This window comes from Falco punctatus (assembly GCF_963210335.1).
Source record: "Falco punctatus genome assembly, chromosome: 4".
Classification (NCBI taxonomy): Eukaryota; Metazoa; Chordata; class Aves; order Falconiformes; family Falconidae; genus Falco; species Falco punctatus.
In genome coordinates, this window is record NC_137583.1 from 63854736 (window position 1) to 63881685 (window position 26950).

A 26950-nucleotide genomic window follows, 5' to 3' on the forward strand; every position below is an offset into this window, starting at 1 on the left:
AGTTCTTCTATAATCACAGGGTGAAACTCAGTATGCATTACATCAGCCTTTGGAAAATGAACTATGTATGTCAGGGAAATGCCATTGCAAAGGTACCAGTTTCCACTGTACTTTGCTAGCAGTTGTAAGAAATTGGCCCCATCTCCACTGTCACTGGGCATGAAAAGATCATGTTTGTCTTTTCCCAGTCAAAGGTATTGTACCGCATTACTCCCTGGACAGATGCTGGATAGATAATGCTAACTAATCCAACTGTGCTGACTGTAGTACAGGTGAAGAGCAGGAGAGAAAATATTTTTCTTTCTCTGGGAAACGATGCCCTGACTTCAGCAGATTATAAGAGTATTCACGCCTGGGTCAAGGGGTGATGCCCAAACGACTCAGAAGTGAGCAGGGACAGGCAGAAGCCATTGATCTGTCCTTTGGTTTAGAGAAGATGGTGAATAAGTGCAAATATGGTCTTCACTTGTCTTCTTTAAGGGAGCTTTGTTCTTCCTGAACTCTCCCAGGGTTGTGTGGAAGTGCCGTGATCAATGCCAGGCTGTGTACTCACCATGGTTCCCGAGCTCATTTCTGCTTCAGCAAATAAGAACTTGGTGCAACGTGGCGGATGATCTGACATGGAGTGTGTTGCTGAATGGTAATTGAAACTGAGATTAATTTGTGTGAGATTATGTTTCTCACTCCCAGTTTTACTTCTATCTATTTGAAGTGTAAAATAAACTGGACACATTCATAAAAAGTTTCAGCAAATGTTTGCTGTACCTTGGCTCTCATTTTTTGTGTGTGTTGATCAACTGTAGACAGATGGAAGCTACTGGTGATTTAAGACATTAATGCAGCCAAGGATTGTGCTGTCACTGTAAACCATATTATAATCCATGTTTGGAAAGGAAGCCGAGATTCTAGACTGAATTACAGTTTTACTGTTCAAATACAGTGCATTCACTGTCATTTATAATGTAAAAGGACAACTTCAGAGTAAGAAAATAAATAAATATATGACATTACTTGTAGGAAACTAGAATATTTATCTATTTCAACTCGAAAAGGTGTCTCAGACTGTGATTTAAAAGGGAAATGATTGCAATAAATCAAATGAAGCAGGGGCCGAGATTAAAGATGAGAAAACTAACGTAGCCAAGATAAATGCATTTGAGTAAAGTTACTTATTTGTGATATTTGCAAGACTGGATTCAGCAGCTGGTGTAAGACCCATCCTTAATTTTCCTGCTAACAGAACAGGTTTATAGGCACTGTGTTGCTTGCTCTATAACACTGTGAACATTTTATTTTAACCAGAATTCTGCTATTTTCATGTCTATTAAAACAATCTGGGAAATCAATGTCTGGAACATGCTGAGGTGTAGCATGAACTGGCAGATCTATGTAGCCACAATTCTAACTCAACTGTTTCATTGACCTACTTACATAGGTCTTACAATGCCCCCAGCTAAATCAAACTTATTATATGTACATGTGTACATGTATATATTCAGATCTGTGTATACGAGAAAGCAATTTTGTATATTTTATCTGTGTTTATATATATAATAACAATAATATTATTTTTCAAATTGGGGCCTTTGTCTCAAAGAACATATTTTGTTATTAATATTTTCTGTCCTTGGACTTACTGAAGAGGTTTTTTTTAAGAAAAAATATAACACCCCCCCCCCCAAAAAAAAAAACACCAAGTTTGTAATTTTATTTTTTTGTAAGCTTCAACCATTTTATCTGATTTAAGTATTTTAAAATTATTTCATTTTTCATCTTCAGGTATACAATGAATAGAGCAGTGGAGAAACTCATAAAAGAAATTGAAAACACTGGGATAAAAAAGACGAATAAGGGAATGTGATAAAAATATGCAAAATAATAAACAATATGGAAGAGGTAGATCAGGAGTGTCTATTCTTTCTGTCTCATAACACAAAAATAGGGGGACATTTATGAAATTAAAAGGTGGCAAATTTAAAATAGATAAAAATAAATATATTGCTGTACAGAGCAGGTAAATATTAAAACTTCTTGTAAAGACTGAAGACTTAGTAAGATTAAAACGTAGCTCGATGCTTATACAGTTCCTAAGAGTATCCTCCTTTACAATAGTGAATGATAATATAAAATCTGAAAGATTTAATAAGCTTCATGCCATAGGTTTATGACAATATTTATCTGTCATGACTCTGGACTCTGGCAGGTATTACAATGTTTCCTGTTTGTTCTGTGATCACCTGCTTTTAGTGATTCCCTGGGAAAGGGCTGCAGTTGCGGCAGCCTTTTTCCTATGAGAAGAAATGCTCTTTCTTTATAGTATTGATATTCAAAGTGTTGACTTGTATTTCTCAGAGAAGCTTAGTATAAAAATGCTAGGTTTTATAGAATTCGTGGGCTGAGGCTACAGGTGGGTACAGAGCCCGAGAGGAGCTTCACCTCTACACCTAATGCTCGTTCTCACCACTGAGGACCTGGGTTGACAGTGAACTAGAAAGGGCTGAGCCTTCACTCGTCCCTGTTCCCAGGGAGGTGATTTTACCTGGTATAACCTGACTCATATAATGAGTCTTGTGATACAGCTGAGATCATGGAGACTTGTGGGCAGCAGAAGGATTGATTTACTTATGCACCTTTGAAAGAGGAAAAGTGAAATGTAGAGCATAAACTGGGAAATTTTCTGCAATACACACAGCTCATGAATCATGCATTTTCAGGGATATGAGCAAATAAAAAATATCTAGCCTCTGTGGATTAAAACAAGTTTTCAAGGAAGACAGCTTATATTTATAAAATTATAAACATTTAACAGTGGGAGGAAATGGAGGTTTGGATTTGCAAAGAAGTGCAGAGGGATTAGTCAGATCCTATTCATTTTAATCAACAGATGAATTATTTCCCTTTCTTATCAGCACTAAGACTTACACGACAACTTAAATGGACAGTCTATACTATGCCAGCCCTGGCAGCGTTCCCCTTGCCTCTGGGCACTTGACTGTCTGCTGTGCTTGGGCCTCACACACTTGGCTCACATGCAGTAAGTACCTTGGATGGGATTCATCTGACTAGCTGTAAGCGCCTACCTTGGATATAAACAGTATGGGTATGGACAAGTGGAGGCCATAAGGCCTAGCTTCTCAGTCTGAATCTGCTCCTATTCATTGGTCTTTTTGACACACATCTTTGGGAACAGTTCATTGTCTGCTACTTCTTCACTAGGAACAAGCACCATTTCCAAATCAGTCATTCATAACTTTTGGCTAGAGCAATAAAACACTTCTAAGCATTTTCTTGCCTTACTGCCTGGAATTTTCTTTAAGCTTTTGAACAAGAAATGCAGAGACCTTCAGGATCTCATGAATCACTTCTAAATATGCCTCTGCTCCACCTTGTAGTCTTTTCCTATTTGTCCCTCCCTCTTTACTAAATACTGAACTACCAACTTCACTTCCACATCTCTCCTATCCTGTCCTGTCCTATCCTGTCCTCTCCTTCTCTTTTCTTCTCTTTTCTTTTCCCTTGTCTTTTCTTGTCTTGTCTTGCCTTTTCTTCTCTTTCTTGTCTTTTCCTTTTCTTGTCTTGTCTTTTTTCTTTTTTCTGCCCAGTCATGCTTTAACTGACTGTCCACTCGCTTTGTCACAGGGATTTCCTAAGCAGTAGGTATCACCACTTGTTAATCTAAACCAAGTCTTCAGACTTGAAATATTGACACATCCTGGTCTGTAGGCACTGCCTTGTCCCAAAGTGTTTATTATAAACAGATGATAATTAAGAATTAGATGATAATTAAGGTTTAATGACCATTCATTATTATCCATGTGCCAGATGCAAATTTACTTCCAGTGAAGTGAAGTCAATATAGAGTGAAAGGCAGCAGGGATGGTAAACAAGCATCACATTTATCATGACAGAGTGAAAAATCCCTGGTGTCAAGTTGTACATAGTGGTGCTCTTCAAATGCACAATTGGTCATGATTCACATTATATGTATGGATTAGTTATCATTTATTACTCCCTTGTTTGACTAAGCTGTGAGCAAACAAGTGCAGGTCTGACATTATACGTAGACTAACTATTATTAAAAAAACTTCCATCAGTTCTTTGTGTTCATGATTTTTCATCTTTTCTTGATTTTGAAAAGTGACCGATACCTACCAAATAGACTCAATTGAACAACTGAACTTGAGAACCTAGCAAAAACCTTTTTGACTTTTAAAAGTATGGTCGTCCTACAGAAGGATGTATTTCTTACAGATAACAAAATTAATCTTAAAACTTTTAATTCCTCCCACACTAATATACTCCTAAACATATGCAGAAATCTTGCTGAGCCTCTCAGTTTATTTTCCTGAGATTTAATCAGAGAACTTTCCTTAATTATTCAAATAAATTAACTCCTTGTTTAACCAGAATTCTTGGAGATCACATCTCCAGATAGAGTTCATGTGTGGAGCTCTGGTGCTTCAGCAGATTTTGTCCTGTAAGACAGGGTGAAATTCTGTACCAGGGACAATAAAATAAGCCAAGTTCAGCATATCTTTTATGAAATCTAAATCCAAGAATGATACCCCAAGCACTAAAAGCAATTGTCCTACAAATCAAATGAAACTGCTGACTACAAAAAAAAAAAAAAAAAAAAAGTGACTGCAGGCTGAGAGAAAATGGGAAAAATCAAATGGGACTGAATAACCTAGCACCAAGAAACATTAAAGAGATCGAAATGTTTGTAAAAAAAATAACATCGGTTTCGTAGGAGGATAAATGTTTACATGAGTGCTGGGTGCTTGCTTAAATCGCTGCAAGATTTCCTTTCCCACAGCATCTAGAATCAACAACCTGAATTAAAAGGGAGAATTAAAAGGGGCGTTTGGTTTCAGAAAATGTCTGTCCTGGGAAAACATAGCATGCCTGCAAATGTGGCAAAGCATTTCAAGTAAAATGGTAATAAGCATAAGGATAATCCTGTTCTAGTGAACAACTTCATTTTTAACCCAACATGTGCTTGGCAGTTTAACTGCAGTCTACTACCTTAGAGCTATAGATGTTAGAAGCTCAGATATACTTAGCAGGAAATTAGTTAAAAGATGTTTATAGTTTTTCTAACATGAAACTACTTCCTATCATGGGGTCAAGGGGCTTTGGAGTGGAAGAATTCACCCTTTTTTTCTCTGAAAGAGTAGCTAAGAACATAACAATGACTTTAAAAGAATATAAATCTTTAACAAGGGAATGTTTTTTATATAACAATCACATGCCTTCTGGTTTATTCCAGTCTGTCTTATGAGTTTTCATTGAAATGAGTCAGTTCCAAAACTGTAGTTTTCCTTAGGTATTTTAGAGCAATGAGCTTATTTCTTGCTTACTAGCATGCAATGGCCATGTTATAAATTATGATAAAAGTGCTAAAATAATTATTCAATTTTACAAGCTTAGGTTCACCTTAATGAATATTTTAAAATAGTCAGAGAATGAGATAACATTTGGTTGCCATCCAGACATTCTCTCTTGCCCTTCAGAATATGGCCAAATGTTGTACACTGGTCATGAGTCAGAAATAAAATATTTTTTTATAACATCTAAATGCCTGTGAAAGGCCATAATGTTTCCAGAGTCTTTCTCTTTTTAATAGCAATCTTTAAAAGTTTTTGTTTGATTTTAAAGGCAAACATGTATGTCTGAGTAATGATTGTAAAAAATTCAGAAAGACGCTCCCGTTCTTCTTTGTAAGTGGAAGGTGGATGAGGCTTTAGTCAGCGCCTCAGATGAGCTGACCTGGGAAATGGTGACTTACTGGTCTGTGCAATTATGCTTAGTGGAAAAGTTCCAAATTCGAGCAAATCTGGCAGTAGGAGGCAGACGGAGTTTTATGCTGATGATCAAACATGGCAAAGGTTCTGGTACTCGTAAATTCCAGTCACATTATCTCTCCCTGAAAAATGATGACTTGTTTTGACAGTGTGTCACTAAATACATGCCTCCTAAATTAGGAGCCTGAGCTCTGGAGGAGTGAATAGGGGATGGGGATTTGAGGAATGTTGAAGTATAAACCCTGCTTCGCTACTGACCTGTTCTGTGGCCAAAGGCAAGGTCGTCAGCTGTCAGCCTCAGTTTCCCCCTTCCAAATGTTCTCTAATGGCTTAAACTAAACATTTTTTATGGATAATGAAAATTGTCTCATAGCAGCGCATTATGAGAATGGTTTCAGAGTTCTTCCACTGTGCAAAAAGAAACATGTAGTAACAAAGAGTCATTTACTCCTGGCTTCTTTGAAGTCAGCAAATCTCAATTTCTGTTTATTTGTGTATTTTCATCAAACTAAAGGAAGCTATCAATTTTTGGGGTATTTGCATACCAAATCTTTAACGGCAATTAAAACAGACTATCAAATACACAAGGTGCCCAAATATGTTTTGTGATATTTCAGTCATTCCTGTTGTATCAAATGCTAGTTTCTTCTGTATTTTTCAAAGGTTTTATGAGATTTCTGGGTCGGATCCTCAGCTAGTTTCAACTGTCACAGCTCCAATGAAGTCAGTGACAATGTCTTTTAAATTAGACCTGCAGGGCCCGAAGATGACGGCAGCCAACTGCATCAAACTGTCATACTTCACATCATTCTGTATCAAAGCTAAATGCAAATGCTGCTTTTGCAGATGATGCAGTGCACGGAAGTCAATCAAACCCAGCCAATTTACATCAGCCGATTAGCTTGCCTGCTTTGTATAATCAAACACCCAACACTCACAAAAACCTCTAAGAAAGAAAAAAGAAATAAATACGTGGGACAGTAAGACCACTGAGCAGAGATACAGTCTGGTCCTGCCTCTGGCTGCAGAGTTTTGAGCAGTGGGACCAGAGGGATTCCTGGGGTTTAGTTCTGTTGCTGTCACTGATTTATTGAGTGACCTTGGAAATGTCTTGGTGCCTTAGTGACCATCTGTAGCACCACCACTTAAATACCTTGCAAGCTTAATTGCTGCTTCTAAAGCATTGTGAGACCCTTCAGTAAAAGACATATCATGTCTGTTTAATCTCACATTATTTTATTTGAAAACCGGAAATATTCAGAACATGAAATGCTGAATGTAAAGCTGTTCAAAGCCTTATGTCTTATTTCAATAATTCACTGTAAGTTCCTAGGGGAAATACTATGTAATAAAACCCCATGTTCCCCTTCCTCAGATACCGTAGTTGTAAGATATCCCAGAGGTCTGTAGATTTCAATCTGAGGAATTGTCTCAAATTCCAGCTGCTTTTGTAATTTCTAAATTAAGGATCTCATCCAGCTCCCACTGAAATCAAAGGAAGGACTTCCACTGACTTTACAGGATGCTGGGACTGGCCTGAAAAGAGTATTTAGGAACCACAGCCATTAAGAGGCATTCATACAGCGCCATCATGTTTCACAACAAAGCAGACATGCCAAATCTGTCCTGAGTCAGTGATACTCAGTTTTTAATGGCAATTAAAAGATATTCTGTGTAGAAGGGCTAAAGGTAGAGGGAAATAAGATAAAATTATCAACACTATGTTGTGAAAACAGGCACACAGTTCATTTTCATGTGGAACAATGCAGCATATGATGGTGTAATTTAGCTGGTTATGATAGGGAAGCTTCAGGTCCCGATGGCTAATTTGTTGCAATGAGTCAGTATTAGTGTGGATCTGATTCATTTTTTAGTTTAAGTACAAAGAAACCTAATCAACCTCTCACAAAGTGCCCCTGTCAAATGTCAGAGTGAAATTCTGCTTTTTACAGTCTGTTTTATTTATACTTGGGGGCATGTTCCTAATTACAGTGGAGGGAGTAATTTGTAGAGGGTATGCGATTTGAAAAATAGAGCTGTTCTTTCTGATGACAGAAATATTTTCAAGTGGATGATGATGTCCTCCAGTGTCTGCTCGGAAGTTTGTTTGGTGAATCTCTCTTTTAGGCACTTCCAGTCTCCATCTGGGGGTTCTTTGCATGGAAATGTTACATAGTTAGCAGCGGTACAGATGATAACACTCTGTTTCTGTCCAGCAACAACATTCTCGAGGACACAACCCCTGCCCCCAGATGATTATGATGTTACAAGTTGATGGTGGAAAGCCACCGTTAACTCCTCATGCCTTTCAAATGTAGTGTTCTGGTAAGTAAGATGCAGAAGCTAATTTGGACTCCAGGATAAAAGGTATAGTTACCAAGCATTCCCTCGTTAGAATCTTGCTGCGTACTGAAAGAATGAGAGGAAAAATTTGGCTGTGGCACACACCAAGGCAAAAGTTATATAAGATAGCGTAATTTGAAGATTTGCAAATTTATGGCACTTGTCCTTTTGTACCCCTTAATTTTGTCTAGCCTCATTCTTCTAGGAAAAAAATATGTTCAGCTTCTCCATGATATGGCTGAGCTGTTGCTAAGAGCCTAGTACTGTCACATTTGCCTAAACAATTGCAATAAACACTATTATTAATCACTACTTTATAAAGCATTTCTCTAACATGAAAAACAGTCTATAAAATTCAGGTTCCTTCTAATTGCAATATATTGCTTTTTCTCAGTGCCTGAATTTCTTACTTGCTGTGCATGAATTGCATCAAGAAGACTCCAGAAGATACAGAGTGACCCAGTGCTCCGTTGTTCAGGTTCCATCCAAAGGCCCTCAGCATAAAGTGACAAAGGACAGCTAATCAGTATAACAGTGCTTCCCTTTCCATCCTTAAAGTATAAGAGGCCTTTAAAGAAGGCAAAAGTGGTCCCCAGAGGATACTTTATGAGAGGCTGGACACAAACAGACTTACAGCCTGGCTGAGCACTTTACAAAGATTTTAGAGTGTTTGGGGAACGTTGATGAATGCTGAACATTGCAACTCTTCTGTGCTCTTTGAGGATCAAAGCAAGCAAAGCTGTATTCTGTGATGAGCTGGGCAGACTCTTGTACAACCCCTGCATTAGGGCAGTGACAATAACACTACAGCCTGTCCCTGCTCCTTCCCCTTACCAAAAGTAGCAGAGATTGAACTCAAGAAATATGCAACTGGATCCTTAGACAAAGGAAACAAGTATATCTATTGATGGCACTGGAACAAGAAAAGTACTGGAGAGTCTGGTCCAAAGTACAGTATGTGTCCTAATCTTTCTGCTGATTATTCTTGTTGCTGATTTATTAAACCAGAGGTTATTTTAGGCAAATCCATCTTGTAATCCCAGATCTGTCAGAAGGCTCCTGTCTGGAAGAAGCAGCAGCTAGAAGTGCTACTTAAGACTACTGGTAGGAGTAATTTCCCTTTTAATATCGTATTATAAATCAGGTGCCTGCTATGCCTCAATAATGTAAAAGCTGGAGTAATCAAATTTGAAATAGGATGAAAGCAAACCAGGTTACTTTGTCACATGCTGGTTCTATACTACACACAATGCAAGCGGGCATCAAAAGTAGGAGTGCACAACATTAAATTTATTTGACCTTTGCCTGCAGTGGGTTTTCATGTGTGTATGATATATACATATCTCATACATACATGATATAGATACAGAGATAGCCTCCCACCCATTCACGCATATAGCTCTTATTGACAGTGCTGTGAATGACACGAGTCCTTGTCTAAGAGAACATATTTACCAAACAGAACTATCGAAGCGATGCCTTTGGTTGCCTAGAGAGCAACAGCAACACCTAGTCCCAGAATTTGCCTACTGGATTTCTTCAGCTTGCCTGTGATTTATATTTTTTGTTATTTTCCGCCTGTCCCGGAGCCGGGCCTGCCGAGCAGCAGGGTCCGCAGCAGCCGGGCAGGGCGGGGGGCGGCGGGGGCTGGTGCGGCAGCCGCCGCTGGGTGGCGCTGCGCTCCTTGCAATGGCGCTGCCGCGGGGGGCGGGAGGGGAGGCGCTCAGCCTCGGTAGGACTGTAATCATCATTGGAAGAAAAATGTCCCCCAGAATAATAACTAGGAAAACTGCATACAAATTACATTGTCTTTTCAGGAAAAAAAAATCCCCTATGAGTTTAAAAGGCGCTAAAAATAGAACTTGAATACATATAAGGAACACGCTGGTTATTATGTCCTCACCTCAGGAGATCCGTGCAGTTAACTGAGGCTAGGGACTGAATTCGGATTAGGATAAGAATATTAAAAGAAAGCAGTATTTCTGTCTCTATTTTTTTTTTTATAAAATGCTTGAAATTAAGGGGGAGGGGCTAGGGAAAAATCCTTCCACCCTTCTTGATGGAAGAAGCAGAAAATCAAACATAATGTAAATACATCGATCTTGGGGAATATCAGAAGATGGCTACAGGGAGAAGTGCACCCAACTGCTGTCCTGCAAAATGGGTCAGCAGCACTGGAGAGTAAGAAAAGATATTGGGGTGTTGCAGGTTCTCAGAGATCTCCCTTCCATCTAGAGAAATGAGCTGTGAAATTAGTCCATCATTCAGCACAATTCTCCAGCCTTCTTCACAAATCAGAAGGAAGCTAAGATTTAAAATGAGCAAGCTGGTCATGCAAACCCACTTAGAAGGAAGCAGCGTGATGTGCTTGAGGATCACGGTACAGGAAAATAAAACAATGTGACTCCAGATCCAGAAGGCATTTTCACGCTGACGTGTTGATGGAGATGAGTTGTGCTTTTGCTTTCAGCAAGACCACATGGTGTGTTTCCACTGCATGCACTGAAATACCTGACTGAATTAGAGTGAATGACAGAAGTAAGGTAACAGGACTGAGAGCAGCCTGAGATCCTGCAACCTCCTGGAATTTGTGGATCCTTTGGAAACTATTCATCACCTGGATGAAACACTCATTGTCATAAAAATAGCCTTTCTTTACATTATTCTGCAGGGTGATTTTTTTCTAAGGTGACTTCATAACATTACTAACTTCAAATCATCCTGTGGCTTCACCACCATCAGCGTTTTCTCATCAGTAAATTTAGTCACAGCTCTTTATGCTGGGTTGTTGTTTTTTTTCCCTTCCCCCTTTTTGGCTGCCAATATGAGAGTTCTTGGTATGGATGTGATATTTGGGAAGTTGTGTGTGTGCAATGTGATTGCTGATATCAAGTGTGCTTCCCAAAAGCACCAGATGCAGTTCTAAATCAAGCTGAGCCTCCAAGCTTTGGGAAGTGGCTGATATCACAGAGCCTCAGGAAGACTGTAAAGAAGGATGTTGCCAAATGGCACACATCCAATTAGCTTCCTCACTGGCATATTTAGGAGAATTAGGGGAGACTTGTGGATATGGGAGACTTGTGGATGTGGATTCCTTTTCCTTCTTTTTTTTTTTTTTTTTTTTTTTTTTTTTAGTATTCCTTTTTCATATCCAAGAAAGTATACAATGACCTATATGTTCTGGTAAAGTTGTACATTCTGATAGCCATCGTGCCTCAAATTTCATACCGTTCACTCTACGTAATTGTGGTGTTACATTCTTAAGAATCAAAGGCACAATATAATTAGGAGAGGTATTATTTTGTGGTTAGCAGAGCACTAAATTAATGATATATGGGCATGATTCCGCTGGTGCACATCCCTGTTACTATGGCAACAATATTATGTCATGTGAGTCTGTCCTTGGTGTTACTTAGAGCAGCAAGGTTTCAGCAAGCTCCTCATTTATTTCAGAGATCTAAATAGACCCTTTCTCTGTGTGTGGAATAAAATCAGTTTTATTATAGCTACAAATGTTATATATTCCATTAATTGCTTCTCTTATGTTATCGTGTTAATTTACTTTACTTACATGGAGCATTAGCATTAACATAAAACAGATAATTAGTGAACTGCAAATGACTAATGCACCCATATTGTGCAAATTCCTCCTTTCATATTCAAAGCACTGCCATGTGCTCCAACTTCTTCAACCCCAACCATTAACCTCAAGGGTTTGCAGACCAAAAAAGGAGATGGAATCAGTCCAAGAGGAAACATTCCCAGCTCCAGAAGCGCTATCTGCTGACTCACAAAGAAAGAATTTCAGAAACCCAACCTCTCTCTTTCCCCCATCACTTCTCTTCCCAGCTTCTAAATAAAAAGAAGAAACAGTTTTTAGAAGGATTCCTGCTAGGTGCACATGGTGTCAGGTTCAACCCTCTCTTTTTCTGCACATAAACCGAAGTTCTTTGATCAGGATCACCGAGACTACTATAAGTCTGATGAGGAATTGCAGTGTGAATAGGGACATATCCTAAAGACTGTGTCCAGATTAGATTTTGATCATTTTGATTTATTGTTCTGTTTTCCCAAACGTACTTTGATTTGCAATAGTAACCTCTGAAATGTCTGAATCAATGTCATTGTACAGCACACTTCTCGCAGGTTAATGCAATTGCCTTGGCTAATGGGATTACTTCGCGGCACGGCAGCCGGCAGATGGCAGTCCGGCTGGAACTGTGCCCACTAATGCATTTTTTATAAAATATGGGAAAGTAAACCAAAGGTACATTTACTGTGTGTGGACTAGGGGGGGAGGAGGAGAGGAAATGTTTTGCAAGTCAGAATCTACAATTAAAGGAAAATGCTTTTTTTTTTTTCTTTGCATAGCTAGCTGTGTTAATTAGATTTGTTCTGTTATCGGTCCTTTTGTACTAAGTAACGCTGAATCCTGGTTAAAACAAAACTGTTCCCCTCCCCCCACTTCAAGCTTTGGATACTTTGGAGAAATACTGTATCTCCAAAGTACCAGCTGGCCAATCAATTTATCTTGACATTTACAGCTGGGAACTTCATCTATTAATAAGAGATGCATCATGTACCAAAATACGATTAATGACAACCATATATCAATATACAGACTGTACATAAAGCCATACTCCTCCTCCTTCTAAGAAAACAGAATAGCGGTACAACATAAGGACTATAATACAAAATTTTAAATCATCTACTGTTTGTTAATTCCTGGAAATACAGGGCAAGATCCTCAGCCTGTGCAAATCATGGTATCTCTGATGAAGGCAGCTGGAATGACAATGATTTAGATCAACAGAAAATGTGACTCACAGGCTTATCTGCAGTTTTTCTGACTGTTACATCTCTCTCCCTGGAGTCCTTTTCTTTCCAAAAAAGTTCAGCATAACCCACTGTTAAAATGGATCATGAAAGGCAAAATAAGGTAAGGAAAAAGATTCTTTATATACATTAAAGAATGACATTTATAATTTCTGAGAAGACCCGTTGCCTTGCTTAGTCATTTCCTCATTTTGGGTCACTGTAGAAGGTTAACACCTGCACAGGGAGCTTGCTGCATATCACAGAGCTGCCCTTCATTACAGGAAGCTGGAGATCAGTGAAGACAGAAGGTTTGATAGAGTATTACCTGTGCCCCTGCACTGTGCCTGACTCAGGTGCTATAATGATGGCCAAAAAACTTACTCGCAGAAATTGACATTATTCTGAGAAAGAGGCCTGCTTGCCACTCCCCCATTCCTTCTCCTCCTTCAAACGTCCTTCAGCCTGATTTGGTGCTTGCTAAGGTCAATGGCAAGAAAATGTTGACTTATGGCTGAAAATCAGGATTTAAAAGAATGTTTTGTCCCAGCTCCTTTTTCTCCTTCCTCCTTTCTTCTTTCCTACTACCATATCCATTGGTATTCCATGATAATAACCACGGATACTATCTCCATTTTACTGTTGATTGAGTATCCCTTATTCCTCAAACACTGATTTATACCAAGGGAGGAGATTACTTACATGAAGAATGTACAGATGTGTACAGTCTCTATGCCACATAATGTAAACTTAATTCATACAAATGGTCTGATTGATTTTATTTGGGTTGTTCAAGCTTTTGCAGTCCAGGCTTTCCAGTGCTAATGTAACAAGGGCTGTATGGCAAATAAACCTTTGTGTTTCCTCCTCTTTAGTTCAAAATCCTTTCTTCTTTCAAATCTCTCCTTAAAACTTTTCTTAGTCTGATGTCTGTTAAATGCTCCCTGACAGAAACTAATGTTGTCACATTGGTTCCATCTTTCCATTCCCATTTGTTTGATAGAATGTGAAATATCTGTTCTGGTTGTGTACACAGCATGAAAAGACCATGTTCTTAGTAAACAAATAAAAAATAAGGAGGTCTATATTCCTGTTCCACCTTTTTTTCTTTCCTCTTCCAAACAAAATAGCTTGATCTGCCATTCAGTAACAGTGTGAAGGGGCAAATTACCTATTCCATAGGTAATAGTAAGAATGAAGAATAAACAGCAAAAACAAACAATCATATTCCCTTCAGCAAGCTTTCTAAAATTAAATCCTTAGCATGTCTGCCTTTCTGCTTTCCTCTTCTCACTATGGAAAGTTAAACACTGTATTATTTAGTTAAATCACTTTAGTTAGGTCATTACTGCAGGCTACATAAGCTAGATGGTTATGAGTTTCTTTTTGTAGATTTGCTGTTCCTTTTTAGTTACTACTGGCAATTTCCCTGTTACCACAGGGCACATTCTCATTGGAAGGTTGGTTGTGCAGCGGATTTTATTAATGGTCTTAATCTGCTGTTGTGTCAGTTAATGCATTCACCAAGTGGTGTGACAAGGGTTGACTGGATCTTGCAGTGAATATGAGAGTGAGAGATGTGTGTGAGCTAACACCCCACCCCCAAAGACTGTTTCTTGGAGAAAAATATTAGGAAAATCCCACAAAGAACTGAGAGCAGTGGGAGCCAATATAAATTTCCCTTAACTCTAAATCTGTGAACTTTGAGAGCCTCTTTCAGTTAATATTATTAATAAGCTGTTTCCCATGAATTTTATTATCCTTGTTTTATATGTAACCTAAGACAGAAAAGGCCTAATCCAGCAGAGCAGGTATTTCGTTAATGGGAAAGTTAACAGGAGAGAGACTTTAAAAATTAAGAGATACCTAAGTTGGCATTAGTTGGCTAATACCTCTTAAAATACTCTATATACAACTTCCCAGAGAGTTCCTATGAAAGACCAAGCTTTGGACTTTGGATTCTTAAGGGCCAAGGTAGTTCTTTAGCTTTGAGGCCAACCTGTGCTGATTTTTCTATTTAAATAAAACACAAATCCTGAGTGTTAAAGTGAAAAGTGCTGGTCAGATTACATTACTGTGCCTCAGAAACACTGTACGCAGCCAGATCTGCTCATGTATGTAATTCTATTGACTTCAAGGTTTCAAAGGCCAAAAAGAACTGCCTGTATGAAAAAGGTATAACATGGGACAGGTAATTTTTAGGGCAGGCCCATGTGATTTTTTGGAAGCCAATATGAAGGCTATTTGAGGCTACAAAGCAAATTCTGAACTGGAAGCTGTCTACTTCTGCAGAGCACTTGGCTAGGAAGTTTGTAATAAGCATCCTCATAAAGGTTTGCTACAAAAGATTGGTTGCCTTCAATTTCCTCAAAGGAATTGTATTTTATCAAAAATATTTTGTCAAATTCTTTGGTAAATAAAAGTACTCCTTATGTAACTCCAAACAAAACAACGGGTCACAAATGAATCACAGTGTTTTGGACTGAAGGTGGGAGCTATTTATATGTCTTTCAGCTGAGGAGATTTACAGTAGAGGGGGATAGACATAAGTTAAAAAAATAATATATATATCAGAATTGGAGTAGCGAATAATATGAACCCTTCTATTGCGAAAACAGAGCACAAGTATTTAAAAGCAAGATTATGAATTCTTAAAGTCCAGAAAATTCCTGATTTTGGGGGCTGGGACCTTTCTCATCTAAGCGAAAGCAGTTATTTTATGCTCAGCTGGTTGTTGACATCTACTGGAACATCAAAAAAAAAAAGGAGGCAATATAATTGTGAATTTAGTTGTTTCAGCAGAGACACCTGTCTTGTACAAACTGATGCCAGGACACCAAATTCATCTCTGGATGGCCACCCTGGCAGTAACAAAATATTTTTTTTTGTCAGCAAGCATTAACTCTCACTGCTGGATGCAGCAGGGTCCTCAAGATATTTTTAAAGCAATCTGGTCGGTTACTGTTTTATTATTCTTCATAATAATTTAAATTCCATTGGTTTTGAGTCCTTATTGTTTCTTTGCCAGAGAGTCTCCCTCGCTGCTTTGCCAAAGACTCAAGGGATTTCTGGACTGTTGTACAGCAGGCATGATGGAAGGTTAATAATAAAAATAACCCACCTTGGCAAAGCATCAAATTAGATGAAAGGAACTGCTTAAGTCCATGCATTTGCCAAGTAACCTGGCACAGAACCAGGATGAATGGTTACAACTTGTATTTGTATTTCTTGAAGAAAATAGCTCACCTGGAGATTCAGACTGCTTTGAGCCTTGGGAAGACATATTTAGGATTTACAATCAATTTCAAAAGGGAAATGAAAGAGATTTCACTGATGATTTGCAGAATTAAAACAGCAACACTGTTGAGTTTACCAGGTCCTGCTTCCTTGCACCAAAGACACTGCAAATTGTTGTGACTGCCCAAGTAAATATTCCTCCACCATTCCTTTCAAAGCCTGGGGCAAAGGACAAACTTTCTTTGTCTCCTGTTGGCACTGGTGTTGGCAGCCACAGTGTGATACGAGTGTCATCAAGGTCTGAAACAGAGCCCGAGGCTCCAATAACTCTCACACTTGACACTATCCACATTTTATGTTGGACCTTGCTTTTCTTTAGAACCAAAGTATGATCGCTCACAATCTGCAAGGCTTCCAGGTTCAAGAAACACAGTGTTTACTATAGAGATTCCGGGTGGAAATAGCAGCCACACCTTAGGCAACCCTGGTATTTGCGTAAATTATAGTAGCCCCTGAAGGCTATCAGTGGGTTATTACGCTACCCGTCATCTAAGTAATTTCGTGGCCTTACACCAGGGTTTGCAAAGGCAGCATTTTCCAGTAGTCTTGGGGTTTTCCCTAAATACCTTCTTGGAGAAGGGAGAGTGTATTAGATACCGGGTGTTTGGACTTGCTTTGTGAAGATTTTCTTCAACATAGTGTGAAAAGCTGAGTGGCAGTTTAAGTTTTACTTAGCTCTATCCTATGCATACCTCTAAAATTTAGTCAGTGGGTGAGAGTTTCTTCCCATTTTTCACTGAAAATCAACCGATTTTTAATCAGTGATTAGATGTATTAAGGAGAAAATAATTTGGTGCAAAGCAGCAGCATTGACATCAGTCAGTGAAGGATACACATCTTGGCTAAAACTATGGGACTATAGAACCAGCTTCATCATGTAATCCGCTCTGGCTAAGCAGAATGGGGTAAGATTCTGACAGTGCTCACACAACTTGCAGAGAACATCTAAAAACCAGTGGTGGATTATTCAGACTGTCATTTTCTGTAGTCCAGAGCTGTGGTCAGTAGCACAGGCCTGGAGTGGGATTATTCTTTCTAGGAAAGTACTGCTTCTCCTTTCTGCCACGTAGAACGTTTACGTGGTCTCAGAGAAGATCAAATGTACTGAGTTAGTCACCATCCTGATATTAAAAACACATTTGTTTCACTTTGTTTTTGTATATTAAAAACTGCCTAATTTTGCAGATTGTTTACCAACACAGGGTGATGATGTGAATGCATTCTATGTCACATGGCTATTTTGAACTAATAAAAATGTCTAGTAACTTTCTTCTAAATCTGATATGGTCCATTAAGTGTGAGGCAACATGCTCTATTTTTATATCAGTGACACTATTCAGTAAGCATTACATTTGTTTCACCACGTAACACATGGTCTGTATTTATGAATTTAACCTCCTTTTAAGGACAACTTGCTTTTTGGCTGAGCTTCTCTCCTTCTTCTATTATTATTACTGGCTTTACAGTTTCACCTACAGGTTTTACGGTTAGGAACACTGTACAAAAACACAGTAAGGAATTAAAAATGAAATTGTGAAAAGCTGTATTCCCTCCTATTTAGTTTTGACTTGGGGGTTATCCTTGTTTGGCTGAGCTAAATAAGTCAGGCTTCCTCAGTCATATATGTTGTTGCCATAGCATAGTCCACCTGGTGCTGCTCACATGTGAAGCAGGGAGTTTTTGTAGTTTCTAGTGCCAATTTTTTTTCTTTGGATTTTTTGTTCCCCCCCTGCCCCAGGACAGACTGTGTGTGGGCAGTAAAGAGAGGAGATGAGGCAGAGCCTGGACAAGAAAACTGTGGGATCTTCCCTGTAGCACATAACACTGTTAAACATCTACATCAGTGACCTTGACAATGGGACAAAACATAGCCACAGCAAGTTTTCCATTGGCACCAAAGCAGGGAGATGAGTTGATAGTACAGAAAAGGGATCTCAGCCAGCAGGAGAAGTAGGTAAACAGAAAATTCATAAAGTCCAACAAAGAACAGTGCAAAGGCCTGAACCTTGGATGGAACAACCCCATGCAGCAGTCCAGGCTGGGAACTGACTCTCCAGGTGGCAGCTTTGCCAAAAAAGCCTGGGAGTCCTTGTAAAGTAACCACCTGCACATGAATTAGCAGTGTGCTCCTGCAGACTTGAAAGGTAACAGTGTGCTGCGCTGTATTAGCAAAAGAGTAGCCAGCAGGTTGAAGGAAAAGGTTTTTTTCCTCAACACAATGCTTGGAAAGCCATCTCAGGAGCAGGATGCTGTGCTGAGGTGAGTTCAGCACAGGGCCATCACAATGGACCCGGGGCTGGAGCACTTGCTGTGCAGAGGGGCCAAGGGAGCGCAATTTATTCAGGCTGGAGAAGGAAAAGCTCTAATTGCTGTCTTTAACTGTCCTGGTGGGATGTTGTATGCAAGACAGAGTCTCACTCTTCACAGAATTGTATAGCAAAAGGACAAGGGGCAATGGTCACACAAAGAGAAATTCTGACCAGTTATAGGGAAAAGAAAATAACAGAGTGGTTAAGCATTAGAAACATATTGGTCAGACAGGCTGTGGAATCTCTATCTTTAGAGATATTAAAAACTCAACTGGATATAGCCTTGAGAAGCCTGGGGTAAATTTTAAGTTACCTCTGCTTTGAGTATGAGGCTGGACCAGGTGACCTTCAGAGATCTCCACCAACATAAATTATTCTGTTTTCTGTGACTTTAAGTTATTGCATGAGATTAAGGAAGAGTCTAGTTCAGTCCAGTACATTAGTGGCAAAAAGGCCAATCCTCTTCTGGAAGGAGGATATTCATCTATTATTAACAGAAACTGCTATTTCAGTATTAATGACTGATAGAACAGGCATTTCCTGGTGTTTAATGACCTGTTGAGTGCCTGAGAAGTAGCGAGAGCCCTTTGCTTGGCTTGTCATTAGTGGACAGAAAATGACCAACTTGGAGAGCACTAGTGCTATACTAGACAGTGAGGACATTTGAAAGAAAGAAAATATGTTAATTGGACTAAATTCTTTTCTCACTTAGATAATGTCAGGAGGGTTGAAAATGTGTTACCAAGAGCAGATTTGGGGCCACAGTCGTTTTTCAAATATTTTTTATGTGTTGAGTAACTGAAAGTAGATCCTCACTTTGCTATGGCTACTGTGTTTATAATAGACAGCCACATTCCTTCTTGATGAAGATCTTTTGAATATGTCCTATAATTGCTAAGGGCTGATGCTGTAAGGTGCAGGACAGCAGGATTCCATTCTCATTATCATACATCGTGTACAATATCTTACTTTCCTTTCAACCACCCATTGCATGTCCCATGCTTCCATTCTACATATAAAAGATATAGCTATTGCATGACGTAGTTACTTGATTTGAGTGCATAATCAGTGCAGCTCACAAACATTAAGTTGGCTTGCATGGTTGCTTTTCAGTAAGAAAAGCAGTAACCTAGCATGTGGCTATAGGCAATTGTCTTTTGCTGGGGCTTGAGCTCTGTGCTCTCAGTATGCTGTTTGTTTTGAGTGTCACCCCAGAGAGGATCAGAAAAAGTGAGAAGACTGTAGGTCTGGTCCTTGGATGCAAAGCGTAGACGCTGATCTGTATTCAGGGCTGTGGAGGCAAGATGCTGAAAACATTTTTATAGACATTGCTGCTATTTAAAAAGAAAACAAAAGAAAGCAAAAACAAAACACCAAACCATGATGCTTAGATCTTTTCTGTAGTACTAAATACACAGAAGCATGCAAAAGTAAGCTACTTCATTAAAATACATGGAACCAATAGATTTACAGCATACCTGAAAAAATACTCAGAATAAGAAGCATACCTTAGTACACTGAGAAGCTGATAGCAGGCCTGATTCTCTGCACTGATAGAAACTTCATGAGTTGAACCTGCTTATATCAGACATATGTACTCATGCTCTTAACACAACATTAGCAGATAAGAATCTTAAGGCATGCCTATTCAGATTAAATAGTTGTTTTTAATAAAGAGTCAAACTCAGACTTGACTGGTCTTATAAGGGGAAGGTTATAAAGGTAACAGGAAGACATCTGGGAGCCTTGCTGCATGAAAGATGTCCAAGGGAATGGCACTTCTGGCTGTCCCCTGCTGTTACTGTGGCTCTTGAATCCAGGACAGATGGTGGACATGTCTGAAGTGACCTCCGTCGAAGGCTGCAGAGAAGACCGGGTAATGTCCGTGCAAGGCTGCTCTCTTCTATCTATGAAAGGTTATGGAGAGTGGGCAGAGGTCCACAAGGACAGGAGGAAGGCAAATATTGCATCTATCAGGAAGAAAGATTAAGAGGACAATCCAGGGAGCTACAGGTTGGTCAGACTGAAAATCATGAAGCAAGTCCTCTGGGAGCTCATTTCTCAGAACATGAAGGAGAAGAAGATGAAAGAAAACAGTCAGCATGGCTTTTCTGAGGATAAGTCATGCCAGACCAACCTGATAGCCTTCAAAGATAAAATGAGTGGATTTTCTTGACTATAAGAAGGTTGCTGTCACTGTCCCACAGTACTCTTATACTTGGGTAGGGATGCTTTGGTCTTAATCAGTGGGCAACCAGATAGGTAAAAATACTGGCTGGATGGGCTATACTGAGCTTGGAGGCCCATAACAGGCTGGGTACTGCCAGGGTTTATCCTGAGACTTGTCGTGTTTAACATCTCTATCTATGCCCTGAAGGTGGCAACTCTGATCAAGTTTGCAGATGACACTAAACTGGGAGTAGGGAAGGGAGAGAGAGTCAACATGTCTGAGAAGAAGAGGTGCCATCCAGAGATACCTGGTCAGACCAGAAGAGTGGGCTGACAGGAACTATGTGAAATTCAGCTAGGACCAGTAACCAGTCCTGGCACCAGGGAAGGAGCAGTTCCTTCCAGTGACACAGGATGAGGCTATGGTGGTTGCGGAGCAGCTCTGCAGGCAAGGCCATGGATCTTGGGTGGCAGTGAGCTGGGCAGGATCAAGCTGTGCTCCCTGGCAGCCATGAGGGATGACAGCATCCCAAGCTGTGTGAACAGGGCACGGATATGAGGTGGGTGGAAGGGATTGTCCCCCTCTGCTGAGCACATGTTTGGTCTCATCTAGATACTTTGTCCAGTTTTCACCCTCAAGTGCAGGAAATACATCAACAAACTAAAGCACGTTCAGCAGAGGCCATCGAGGTAGTTTGGGCTGGAGCACTCCCTGTGCAGAGAGGCTGAGGAAGCTGGGCCTGGTCAGCCTGGAGATGGGACCTTTAGGGAAGAAAGGGCCTTTGGTGGGCCAGCACCAGCTCCCCAGTACCTAGGCAAGGCCTTTGATAAGGGAGAGCTGACCCTGCACACTGGTGCCTGATGGGCTGAACAGAGCTATGGGCATAAATTGAGAAAAGTTCTGGGTGCAAGGAAAATCTTTTCCCCACGGGAACCATTCGGCAGTGAAGCAGGTAGCCCAGTGCGCAGGCTCAATCCCTGTAGGTTTTCAAGACCTGACTGAATAAAGCCCATAACAGCCTGGTCTGACTTGGTAGTTGACTCTGCTTACAGCAGGAGGTTAGAATGGAGATCTCCTGAGGTCCCTTCCAGCCTGAATTATCCTACAGTCCTCTGATTCCTATGAATGTTGTGGGCCTGGTAATTTCAAAGATACGGAGCTGTTATCAAAATATCATTGCCTCTCACTCTTTTCTTCTGTTGGGATAAATGTGCAGGTATATTGGGCTGGGCCAGAATTGTTGCAAAGTTGAAGTACATGACTTGAGCACAGTTACGTCAGGGTAGATTTTATCTACAAGGATATCATATTCAACTGAAAGGTGCATATTCTGACTGTTAATTCAGAGCCACCCCAGCAACACAATGAACCAGGACTTAGTCTAACTATAACTGTTTTAGCATGCTGACAAAACATGCCACCATGTGAATCCACCTATGTCTGGAATAAAATATACGGGATATCAAAAAAGCCGTGGGAGAACTTCAGAAAGGGCTAGGTGTGAAATGGCTTCCCTGTGAGGAGTGGCTATGTAGGCCATGACTTGTCAATCTGCAAAGGAGATGACTAAGGTGGGTACGATAAAGGCCCGTGATATAGCATGGACAGGACAGGGATCAGTTGTTTACTCTTTTCTTAAAGAATTGGGTGGCATGGAGTAAAACTGCCCTGCATGCATGAGGTTCAGAACAAGGAAAATGATTCTTCATACAGATACAGCTAAGCTGTGAAACTTCTGGCCACAGGATGATGTGAATGCTAATTTTCCCGTAGGCTAAAAGGGTAAGTGGATGAGTTTGAGGAAAAGAAAGTGATCTGGGACTACCGGACACAAACCTGAAGAATTCCATTATGTCCATCATTCCATGTCTCAGCTGGTGGCCAGGAGAGCCTTCTGGGCAAGTGAACAGTCTGCACGTCCTCTAGGACTGTATGATTGCCTGGATTCCGTTTGACCACCAGCAGAGACAACCGGGATCAGTTACCTTTTGTCTGACACAGTACACTTACTCGTGTATAGTTCTGTGCTGGAAACAGAACATTGCATATAGAAGAAAAGACTGTTTACTTAGGTTTACCTGAGTCATGTCAGATTACTGGCATGTATTTGGGAACAATTCAAAGGACAGAAATCTGTCAGAACTGTGAATAAGCAGAGCTCATTCTGGAGAAATGGTATGGCCCATGGAAAAATCAAACAAAAGGCTGTATTCAGCTGTGGCACTCGTGTAGTGTTCTCTTTGAAGTCACAGTATCCATGCATGCATCAAATCCAAAGCATAGGTAAACAGCAAAAATGGATGCAAAGGTACCTATGTGAGGGGAATAATCTTATTCACAGGAAAGGCTGCAGTGTTTGTTGCCAGTTCAATCTTTTGTCATAGAATCCTGAAGGGCACATGGGTACAACCCCATATCTAGTCAGAAATGAAGGGTAACAATGGATAGTTTTCTCTTTAGACATGCTCCAGATTATTTAAATTCAGAATGATCAAAAAGAAATTGCTTCTCTGAAGATGATCTGTTGAAGATGGTCTCAGTTAGGGATGGATAGCTAGATCTTTTATTTCAATGCCAGGGAATACTTTGTTTTCCGTGCCAGCTTGACAAATAAGCGCTCAACAGAAGTTCAAATACTTCATCACATTTTAGGCTTTTTAGAGTAATTTGAGGAAAAGTTTGATTATGTATGCATTTGGTAGGTTTATATTTATATTTAACTAGGTCTGAAAATGGAAAAGACATTTAATTAGGGTGTAACTGTAAATTCATGTTGAAGCTCTAAATAGCAAATGGTGCAAACACAAATCAGACTGAGTCTTCTGATTTCCAGAGAGGTGTGTTAAACTAATCTGTACATGCAAAAGCAATTTCTTACTTCTCAGCTGCTGATTATGTACAGAATTCATCTGCCACTGTTGAAACCATATGAAAACATATGATATGTAGCATAAAATTTTACAATACTAAGAATTTTCTGAAGTATGGTTACAGGTGCATTGTGGAAGGTTTGTGATGTTTCTTTTTAAAGTACAGGTAGTTCCATGTTAAAGTTTCAAAGCATGTTCCAAGCCATGGCACAGCATTCTTTATAGAAGTTTTTACAGATGAATTCATTGTCCTTGTGGCAGTCCACCGTATAATCCCTGTGCTCCCTTTTCTGCCCTAATGTGCAATCTTTCCTGACTTCCATTACTAGGAAGGAATTGTGATATAAAATTTAATTCCTAGGCCCCTAACAGGAAAAGGCCCAAAAGTATTAACCTCCAGAACAACTCATCGAGGTAATTTATTTTCACATTTTTTGGAGAGCAAGTGGAGACATGCAGGTAGCTTAGCTTTTGGGGGGATACAGGCCTTTCACTTTGTAGCTGGTGGTGCTGATGGTTTATCTGCGATGTTTGTGGAACAGGTTTTATCAGGCTGAGCTTATATAGGAATTGCATTAGACACTCTTGAGAGTATAAATTAAGAGCAATGCAAAGAAATACAAAATGCTGGAACACCATGGGGAAAAAATACACAGGAGGATGAAACAGAAAATGTCAAATTAAATACTTAATTTTTTGGAGGTTCATTTGATTAGTCTGCTACTTTGTTAATAACTTGAGTAAAAGAATCTAGTTTTAGACAACTTACAAATTGCCGTGTACAGGAATTTGAAGATCATTATTTGCAACACTACATTCTTTCTCAGATACAGTTTTTGATATTATACGCCACTCAAGTCCCTAAGCCATCATAATCTGTATCTCAATTTCCGTTTAAACCTAAAAAGCTTCTGACATCTGTTTAAACACCAATATCTTCACAAGTACATAGAAATTTTACTCCTGCTGGGTATCAAGTGAAATAATCTGAAGTTTAAGATGACACTAAGCTTAACAAGCAACTTCTGGTGATTTTCTGCTGATGTTGGTATTTAAATGGGCTTTTGCTTTAATATTTCCTGTTTTGTCAGTGGCCTTAGATTCTTACTGAGATGTCTCAAATAGATTTACAATTTCTTGACTGAATAGTGAGATAATTTGATTAAACTTTTCAGCCTTTTTCCTTGTAGTTTATCATAGGCATGTGTGCTTCTTTTTCAATGATTCATCAGCTCTCACGAACAAACAGCACCACCAAGGCAGAAAAGCTGAGATCTGAGACTAATAAATGGACTGATCCAACTAAATTTTACAAATGCAACTTCTTCCTCCCTCTTTGGCACTTGTGCTTTATCTTTTATGTGTACAGTTTGTATTTATTTCCTTGGCTTTTAGGCAAGGATGCAATAGAAATAAATAAACACATACATATGTTAATGTCAAGTAATGTACTCAAATAATATAAATTAATCACAGCTGCAATTCTGTGCCCTGACTGTGAATTTCTATTGCCCCCTGCTTGAGTGGTACGTATGGTTTACAGTGATTACAATCTCCATTTTACCATGAACCCAGGAATTGTAGAGCTTGCCTTGTAAGCTGTAGCATTTGACCTTAAAGGTCAATCTGTTGGGCTGTACCAGTATGCCAACCGTGAGCCATCTTGCTGATATCTTTTTTCTTTAAAAAATATTTTAGAAGCTCAGAAAAGAGCTGTGGAGATTAAATTTTGTCCAGGTAGAGGAATCAGTGAGGAAATACTGTTTTCAGGTGTTTATCCAGTTAACAAATCTATTTTGCTAACAGCTTTAGTCATTAATTTATTATCTTATCTTCAAAAGGTACTTAAATGTCTATGCTTACAGTCAGATATCAGATCTCCTTTTTGGTATAAAGCTGATAACTGTTTGTTAGGTGAAGGTCAAGATTATCCTTGTCATAGTCTGCATATTATTTCATTGTGGTCAAAATCAAACGTGAGGGTTTAGTGGAAACATGGCATTTTAAAGCTCCCTGACAACTGCATTTTCTGCAGGAGATATTATTATCATTGTTTTCCATGGCTATTGTTAGGATGTCACCATATCATGTTCACTTTGTCTATTTTGTCACCTTGACATGTGTTAGGCTGTAATTCCACTTGATCTTAACCTGGAAAGACAGCATTTTTATATGTGCAGGAAATAAGAAAAATATTATGTCTTCTACAGTCACATTTGTAAAGATTGTTGTTGCACTGCATCCAGTTTGACTTTGCTTGGAGAAAGAGTTGACAGCAAGGCTACTGTAATCTGCTCCCCAGACTGACTAGGTTATATCCAGACAGGACTATTTCTTTGCCTCTGAAAGCACGTGCATCTGTGGAAAGCAAAACTTCTGTGGCTGAGCTTTTTTTGAGGTCCTGAACTGGTGATCTGCAAAGATTGTATGGAGGCTTCAGGTTTTAAATCTGAGCCCTTCACCAGGACTCCTCCTCTCCCAGGCACAAGGCTGCAATTGCTCAGTCTGCATGTTAGGAAGGCAAAGCTCAGTTTATCCCACAGTTAGTGGTTTCATGTTTGAGTTCTGAAGAACTGAAGTCATGTGCTAAAATCCCTGTCATCACCCTGTTTGAGGGTTAGCTGCACATAAATGTTCTTCTTGATGTGTTTCAGAGAATCCAAATTTTCCATGGGATTCCCTGTTCTGCCTTTCTTCTTTCTCACATTATATTTAGATCTTATCGCATCAGCTTTCAACTTGACTGGAAGATACAAACCTGAAGTTTTCTGAGCCTGCAAGCAGCATGCTGAACTGAGCATGCAGAGCAAAAAGTTAGCCTCTGTCTCTGGGGTTTTATTTTGCCATGCCTGTATTAACTTTTCTTTTGGCTTAGAGAGAAAACTTGGCACCTGGACTGCCTCTCTAGCTCAGCAGTACAAAATGCTGCCTTCTCAGCTAGCTTGAATGTGTCCTTAGTTGTTTCTTTATATGGAAAATAATTCTCGCTGCTGCTAACAAAAAAGAATACTGATCCCTAGCCTTTATATAGTACATATTAGCTGAAGCTCACAGTACCTTTTACAAACAAACCTGGAATAGTGAATGTTTTTGGGGGTTTTTGCGTTTTTTTTAATGGTTTTTTTTGCTCGTTTTTTTTTGTTTTGTTTTCTTTTTTTTTTTTTTTTTTTTTTTTTTAACTATTGGGAAGATTGGGGCAGAGAATGTGGGAATTGATTTAGCCAGTGTTATCCAGCAAGTCAGGGATGCAGCTAGGGCAGAATCTGATCCCCCGAAACCCAGTGCCTCAGACAATGGGGCTGCAGTAAGCACATAAGAAGCTGCACAGCAAAAAGAGCACAG